The sequence below is a fragment of the Eubalaena glacialis genome, chromosome 13, assembly GCF_028564815.1.
Source record: "Eubalaena glacialis isolate mEubGla1 chromosome 13, mEubGla1.1.hap2.+ XY, whole genome shotgun sequence".
NCBI lineage: Eukaryota > Metazoa > Chordata > Mammalia > Artiodactyla > Balaenidae > Eubalaena > Eubalaena glacialis.
In genome coordinates this window covers 90,247,959-90,255,663 of record NC_083728.1, presented here as the reverse complement: position 1 = coordinate 90,255,663, position 7,705 = coordinate 90,247,959, and positions in this window count along the sequence as shown.

Below are 7,705 nucleotides of genomic sequence, written 5' to 3'. Positions count from 1 at the left end.
CTTGGCGGCCGCCCCAGGGACTCGCCTGAGACCTGGGACGTGACCATCCTCTCGCGCCGCACTCTCTTTCCTGCAACATCTTTTCTTGTGCCCAACGTGGGAACTCAAAGGGCATAATCTCGATCCGCCTATTGGGCTACGGCTTCCCCTCTGAAGGGTGGCTGGGACTTCTCCTGAGCTGTGTAGATTCAAGGAGGCCCTTAGGTGGTGACTGACACTGCCTGCAAGATCTGACAGAGACAAGTGCTCTGGCCGTGAAGGAGGCCGCCGAGGCCAAGGCTTTTCTCCTCTCGATCTTTCTCATTATCCTATCGCTCTATCTCTTTGGACTCGAGAAGATCCACCCAGACGACCACCGGACATCCAAATTAAGACTGCGTGCGGCAAGTCATTGACAACTTGGCTGGGAACTAAGGCCCCCAGCCAGGTGGAGGATGGCAACTTCAGGCTGAGCACAAGATTCCTGGAGCCCCGCCCTGTTACCTCACAGCCAACCAATCAGAGGAAGGCCACGCACCCTGCAGCCCTCACCCCAAATTTTACCTATAAAAACTTTTCCCCCAAAACCATCAGGGAGTTCGGGGTTTGCGAGCACGAGCCACTGCCCGTTCTCTTTGCTTGACCCTGCAATAAACCTTTCTCTGCTCAAAAAAAAAAAAAGCTCCCCCTAGAAGGTATTGGAAGTGTGGAGACGCTGGTTAGGAGGAGATAATATTAGTCCAAGGAAGAGGGGTGTTACAGGCTGAACTGTGTCTCTCCCGGATTCATATGTTGAATTTCTAACCCTCAATGCCTCAGCATGTGAGTATTTCAAGATAGGATTTTTAAAGATGTAATTAAGGTTAAATGAGGTCGTGTGGGTGGGCCCTAATCTAACATGACTGGTGTCCTTTTAAGAAGAGGAGATTAGGACACAGACAACACATAGACTGAGGGGAGACCACGTGAGGTCACAGTGAGGTGGTAGCCATCTGCAACCCAAGGAGAGAGGCCTCAGAAGCCAAACTTGTTGACATCTTGATCTTGGACTTCTAGTCATAGTTCCTCTAGACTTTTGAGAAAATAAATTTCTGTTGTTCAAAAAAAAAAAAAAAGATCCCCCTTAAGGAGGAGTTGAGATTTCAAGGACTGTAGAGCAACTGTGGTCCCTTTGCTGATAGAAATGTCTAGTGAATCTACGAAAAACCTCAACTACTAAGTGTAATTACCTTCCTATCTTTAGACCAGGAGCAAGTAAAAGGGTGGGGCCTCAAGTCAACAATTTAACTGAACAAATATTTCAGTGCTGTTGTTGCATAATGGACTGATAGGAAATGAACCAGACAAGGACACAGTTGCCAGGATTTCAGGCCTTCTGTGCTCAGTGCTGGAAGTGTTGCCGAAACTCAGCCTAATAGAAACATGGAGACACAGTCTTAGGTGAAGTGGAAAAGGGTAGCTCTTATTGCTTTGCCAGGCACAAGGGCCCACAGCAGGATAATGCCCTCAAGACTGTGTGTCCTTCCCTGGAGGGAGTACTGAGGAGTCTTACAGTGTTCAAGGAGCAGGGCGTGGTCAGCTCACGGACATTCTTCTGATTGGTTGGTGGTGAGGTAACGGGGACTCAACATCATCAGCCTTCTGGTTCCAGCTGGTCTGGGGTCTACGTGCTTGTGGGCAGCATGCAGTTAACTTCTTCCACCTGGTGGGAGTTTCAGTCTCTGCAAAACAGCTCAAAGGACATGGCTCAGAACAGTATCTACAGCCCTTGAGGAGGAACTAAAGGTCCTTGACTTTGTTTAATGGCTAAAGTATTATTATTTTGTGTTGTTTGACTGTTTTCCTTTCTTTCTGCATTTTCTCTCTTCTCTGATTAAATTTATTCTTTGACTAAAGTTTTTCTACAGACAAAAGGCGGCAGAGGACATGGGTGGGGGGTCTATTCTGGGAAAGCCTCATAGGGTCCTGCTCGGTTACAGAAGTGGGGTACAATATGGTGCTTATCAGGAGGCAAAAAACTATAGTTATGCTAATAAAAAGGCTTTCCTCAAAGAGATGAGAGTTGAAAGATGGTCTGGGTAGAATGGGTCTTGATGGAATAAGAAGAAAAGAGTTGGACTTCCCTGGTGGCTCAGTGGTTAAGAATCCGCCTGCCAATGCAGGGGACACGGATTCGAGCCCTGGTCCGGGAAGATCCCACATGCCGCGGAGCAACTAAGCCCGTGAGCCGCAACTACCGAGACTGCACTCTAGAGCCCACGAGCCACAACAGCTGAGCCCACGTGCTGCAACTACTGAAGCCCGCGCGCCTAGAGCTCATGCTCTGCAACAAGAGAAGCCACCACAGCGAGAAGCCCGCGCAACGCAACGAAGAGTAGCCCCCGCTCGCCGCAGCTAGAGAAAGCCCGCGTGCAGCAACGAAGACCCAAAGCAGCCAAAAGTAAATAAATAAATAAATAAATAATTTTTAAAAATTAAAAACAAAAAAGAAGAAGAAAAGAGTTTTCCACGGAAAGAACAAAGTCCAGGAATTTAGAGGCCCACGGCCGTCTTCAGTCCTGACAAAGAGGCACCTGTGCTGTTCCAGGTCTAGAATCCTGGAGGTAACAGCAGGCTGAGTTACAGACTGGGTGTGGACTTTATTCTGATAAGACAGGAGTTTTTGAGCAAACATGTGACTTGACCACATTGAGATCATTATTCCTCTAGATTGATAAAGTGAAATTCCATTGTATGAGAAGTTTGACCAGGAATATAAAAGAATAATATATATAAAATAATAAAGTTAATGTACACGCCACATATGAAAATCAGCTTTAAATGAAAACTGAGTTAGTTTAAAACTTAATTTAAAACTTCTCCAAGTTTGGCCTTGAGTGGCCATTTGCAATGTTCCGCATGGCAACCAATGGTCCAAAAAAGTTAAAAATTAAAACGAAATAAAAAGTATCTGAAAAAGAATGTGTGTGTGTGTGTGTGTGTGTATCTGAATCACTTTGCTGTACACCTGAAACTAACACAACACTGTGAATCAACTATACTTCAATTAAAAAAAAATTCAGTAAGCAAATATTAGACCATGTGTGTTTCTGAATGTGCTACATAGTTATTTCTCAAGTGCCTGTTATGTATGCAATCATATATCCTACTTAGGTCCTTCATTCAAGCTCAGTCATTTATTCTGCTCCAGTCACTATCCAGATGTTGAAAGTGTGAAATGAACAAAACGAATCCCTGCCATCAGGGAACCTACAGTCTGTTGGGGAAGATGCTTAACAGGCAAATGAACAGACAGTATTCATGTCCAGGTTGACGTGATTAGTTGCAAGTACTGTATCTAATGTCCCTTCTATCCAAAATTCCACTAGAATTTCAGAAGAGGAATTTCAAAAAAAAAGACATGTCATTCTAGAACAGAAAGTATGGAGAAGACAAGAGATAGTGGAAGGTGGAATGAGGGGGCAGACTGGTTTAACCACCTAGACCAGCAGTGGGAAAAGCTGATCAACAGCAGATCGAGAGCAGAGACTCATCAAAGGGTTGGGAACTGGCGGCCCCAGGCACCTCTGGGACTGGGGGTGTTGGGCGCGTACAATAAATAAGGAAGTTGGGATGAGAGCTGAAAAGCAGGAGCGGGCAGCCTGGGTGGCTTCCTGTCATGCATCAGGCAGGGTGACTGCCTTCCCCTACAACGGACTGGAGGTCCCTCTCTAGAGAGGGTAAACCAGAGGGTATGGGGGGCAGGGGTGGGTGACTCCAGGCATAGGGCCTGGAAAACAAAACAAAGACCAGAGGATTGAGTAGCCTAGGCTGAATCTTGGGCCTCCCTAACCCCCTCCTTCTCGCCTCCTGCTGGAAGGTTACTTCAGAGTAGGAGGGTGGAGGGTGGGAGCTCTTCTCTGGGGAAACTGTCCAGTCTAGGAGGAAAGACCAAACAGGGGAGGGTCTCTAGGAAGCCTCCCACTCCTTTAGACCTTCCCATTACCCCCTAGTTTCCCACCTCTGATCAGCAACGGAACCATGGGTTAAAAGACATGAGGAAAACCTCCAGAATGGCAGGTAGAAATCAAAATAATCAAAATAAGTAAATTTGGAGAAAACAAAAACAGAGCAGTGAGAAGGAAACTTAAAAAAAAAAAACAACTGTCAATAACTCAAGATAATATAATTCATCCATGAATAAGAAGAGAGTGCTTTTATTTATTTTTAGAAAAAGGAACGTTCGGATGATTAAAACAAACAACGACAAAAAACCCTCAGAAATTAAAAACAAGACAGCTGGAAAAACTCAGCAGAAAGGCTGCAACAGCAAGTTGAGGAAATCTCTCAGAAGGCCCAAAAAAATGGAGTGAGAGAAAATAGGAAATGGTGAGAACATCAGGGAACCAGCCCAGGAGGTCCAACCATCCTAATAATATCCTGTAATAGAAAAAAAAAAAGAACAAAGAAAAAGCAAAGAAGGAAAACATCCATGAAAAAATTGAAGGAAATTTCCCAGATCTGAAGGACAGGCGTTTACAGAGGGAAAGCACCGGCCAAGCAAACAAAAATACCCCACCCCAGAGCACATCGTTGAGAAACTTCAGAACAATGGGAACAGATAAGATCCCACAAGCTTCCAAAGAGAAAACACAAGTCATAAGGAAACAGGAAATAAAACGGCTTCAGGTTTCCCAACAGTTACACTGGTGGAGCCACACCTTCAAGATTCTGAAGGAAAATGATCTTCCACCAAGAATTCTACTCACTGCTAAACTATGGGTCCAGTGGGCGGGTAAAATAGGAACATTCCCACACATCATGTCCCAGGAAGCTACTGGCACATGTGTTCCTCCAGTAGAAGGAAATAAACCACAAGAGGCAGAAATGGGAGATCCAACACAGCAGAGCGGAGGGCAATCCCCCCAACCCCCCAACCCCGGGCATAGTGACTGTTGTATGATCAGCCCACTTCGGAGCAGGGAAACTTCGTGGCCAGAAACCGCACACAGTCCTATTCTTGGCCACTTCCCACAGGGTGAACAGCTGGAGATAGTGAAAGACAAACAGTACTGCAGTTGTGTTGACCAGCTCAGCTCTGATGACAGGGCAAGGATGTGATACCAGTGAGTCGGTAACAATGAAACAAAAGAAAAGTACTTACTTCTGGCTATGAAGTATACTCCCACCCATACTTCTCTTTTTTTCTTTTTCCCCCACCCATATTTTACTGTAAAAATTTTCAAACGCACAGAAAAGTTGAAAGGCATATACAGTGAACACCCATATATCCGTCAAAATTCTAGTTAACATTTTTCTATACTTGCTTTCTTGCTATCTGACCATTTATCCATTCAACAATTCATCTAATGTTATGCATTTCAAAACAAGTTACAGAAATCAGGACATTCCACCCTTAAACAATTCAGCATGCATATCATTAATTACAGTTGCTTATAGTTTGCTTTTTTTAAAGTAAAAATTACATACAATGAAATACACAAATCTTAAGTTTGCCATTTACCAAGTTTGGACAGGTATATACACCTGTGTAATGCAAAAACCCTCTGTATGTAAAACATTTCCATCACCCCAGGCAATTTCTTCATGCCCTTGCCCAGTTGATCTCTGCCGCAACACTCAAAGGCAACTTCTGTTGAGATCTTTTTCACAGGTGAAATGAGATCGTTTGGCCTGTTCTAGAAAGTCATCTAAAAGGAATCATACAGTATATACTCTTTTGCATCTGAATTCTTCCCCTCAGTATCATGCTTTTGAGATTCATTCGTGTTATATATCATGGTTTATGGATTTCCTGTTGATGGACACCTAGGGTGTTTCCAATGTGGGCCGTTATGAATAAAGCTGCTAAGAATATTCTTGTACAAATCTTTTTAGACATGTATTTTCATGTATCATGGGTAAGTACCTAGGAGTGGAATTGCCGGGTCATAGGATAGGTGTGTTTTGTTTTATAAGAAACTGTGAGAGGTTGGTAAACACGTGGAGGTGCTGGGAGGGTGATGCACCCAGAATCCGTGCCCCTTCCCACGTACCTTGCCCTACACATCTCTTCCATCTGGATGTTCACCTCTATCCTTTATCATACCCTTTTTTTAAAAAAAATAGATTTTATTTTTAGTGCAGTTTTTTTTTTTTAATATTTATTTATTTGGCTGCGCCGGGTCTTAGCTGCGGCACACAGGATCTTCGTTGCAGCATGTGGGATCTTTAGTTGTGGCATGCATGTGGGATCTAGTTCCCTGACCAGGGATCGAACCCGGACCCCCTGCATAGGGAGCACAGAGTCTTAGCCACTGGACCACCAGGGAAGTCCCTATCATATCCTTTTACAATAAACTGGTAAACAAAAAGAACACGTCTTCCCTCCCATTTCATTCCAAAAGAACCCTAATCAGTGCGTTCAAATCTTCTCCAACAACAGCGGGGGATTTCAGATATTGGGCACAGTCTGACCCTATTGCAGGATTGGGAGAGAGAAAACTCCGTCCTCTTGTTTCAGCAGCAAAGGAGAAGTGAGTTGGTTGAGGATGGCCTGGTTCAGAAGCTCCAGAACCAAAACAAAATCAAACTGGAAAGGATCCTTGAGATGCAGCTGAGACCGAATCTGGCCCAAGTGGAGAAGGCGATGGATGTCAGAAGAACTGGATCTCACTGTGCATCCCCCTGATGGAGGCGCCAGAAGCTTCACTTGGCATCTGCGAGTCAGTTCCGATGGAAATACTTGGTCCGGGACTTCCCTGGTGGTCCAAGTGGCTAAGAATCCACCTTCCAATGCAGGGGACTCAGGTTCAATCCCTGGTCAGGGAACTAAAATCCCACATGCCACGGGGCAACTAAGCCCATGCGCCGCAACTACTGAGCATGTGTGCCGCAACTACAGAACCCATGCGATGCCCTCGAGCCGCAACAAAAGATTCTGTGTGCCGGAATTAAGACCCGACACAGCCAGAAATAAATAAATAAATAAATAAATATTTTTTTAAAAAAAAGATATACTTGATCCCTACAAATTATCACAGCAGACTGGACTTCACCCTAACGAGGTTGACTAGACATGAACATTAGATGAGTCATAAGAATAATAGTAACGAAAATAATAAACCCCAAGTGGGAAAGTCCATAAAAGGATGCTCAGTTCTGCATTATGAGTGGCCCAAACCCTAGAAAGAGGGCTTTACGTGCTTTCCCTAGGCCATCTCCAGGACGGTGGTCTCTAGCCACTCACATCGGGGCCAGCTTCTGGACTTGAAACAAGCTTTACAGAAACACGCTTTACACTCTGTTCAGCTTGGGAAGGTGAGAGAGAGAAGAGGACAACTTGCATCATCTCAAGCTGGAAGTAAGGCACTGCCCCCACTGCTCCTCACCGCCGTGGGCAGTTGCTGAATCAAACCCAGCTTGCACTAACAGGGGTGGCTGAAGGGAAATAAATTAGTTTTGTGTTCAAAATAAAAAGAAACTGTGACATTTTTTTCCAAAGCAATTGTTCCATTTCACATTCCCATCAACAACATATCCCCACCAACACTTGGTGTTATTGACTTTTTTTTTTAATCAGTCTTTTTCATTTTAGTCATTCTGGTGGGTTTCTAGCAGCATCTCATTAATTTGCCTTTTCCTAGTGGAAATGCAAATGATGTTGAACACTTTGGTGTGTTTGATTATCACCATGCCTCTCTTTTAACTAATAACTCAGCAAGAGTCTTCAAATTTTTGTGGACAG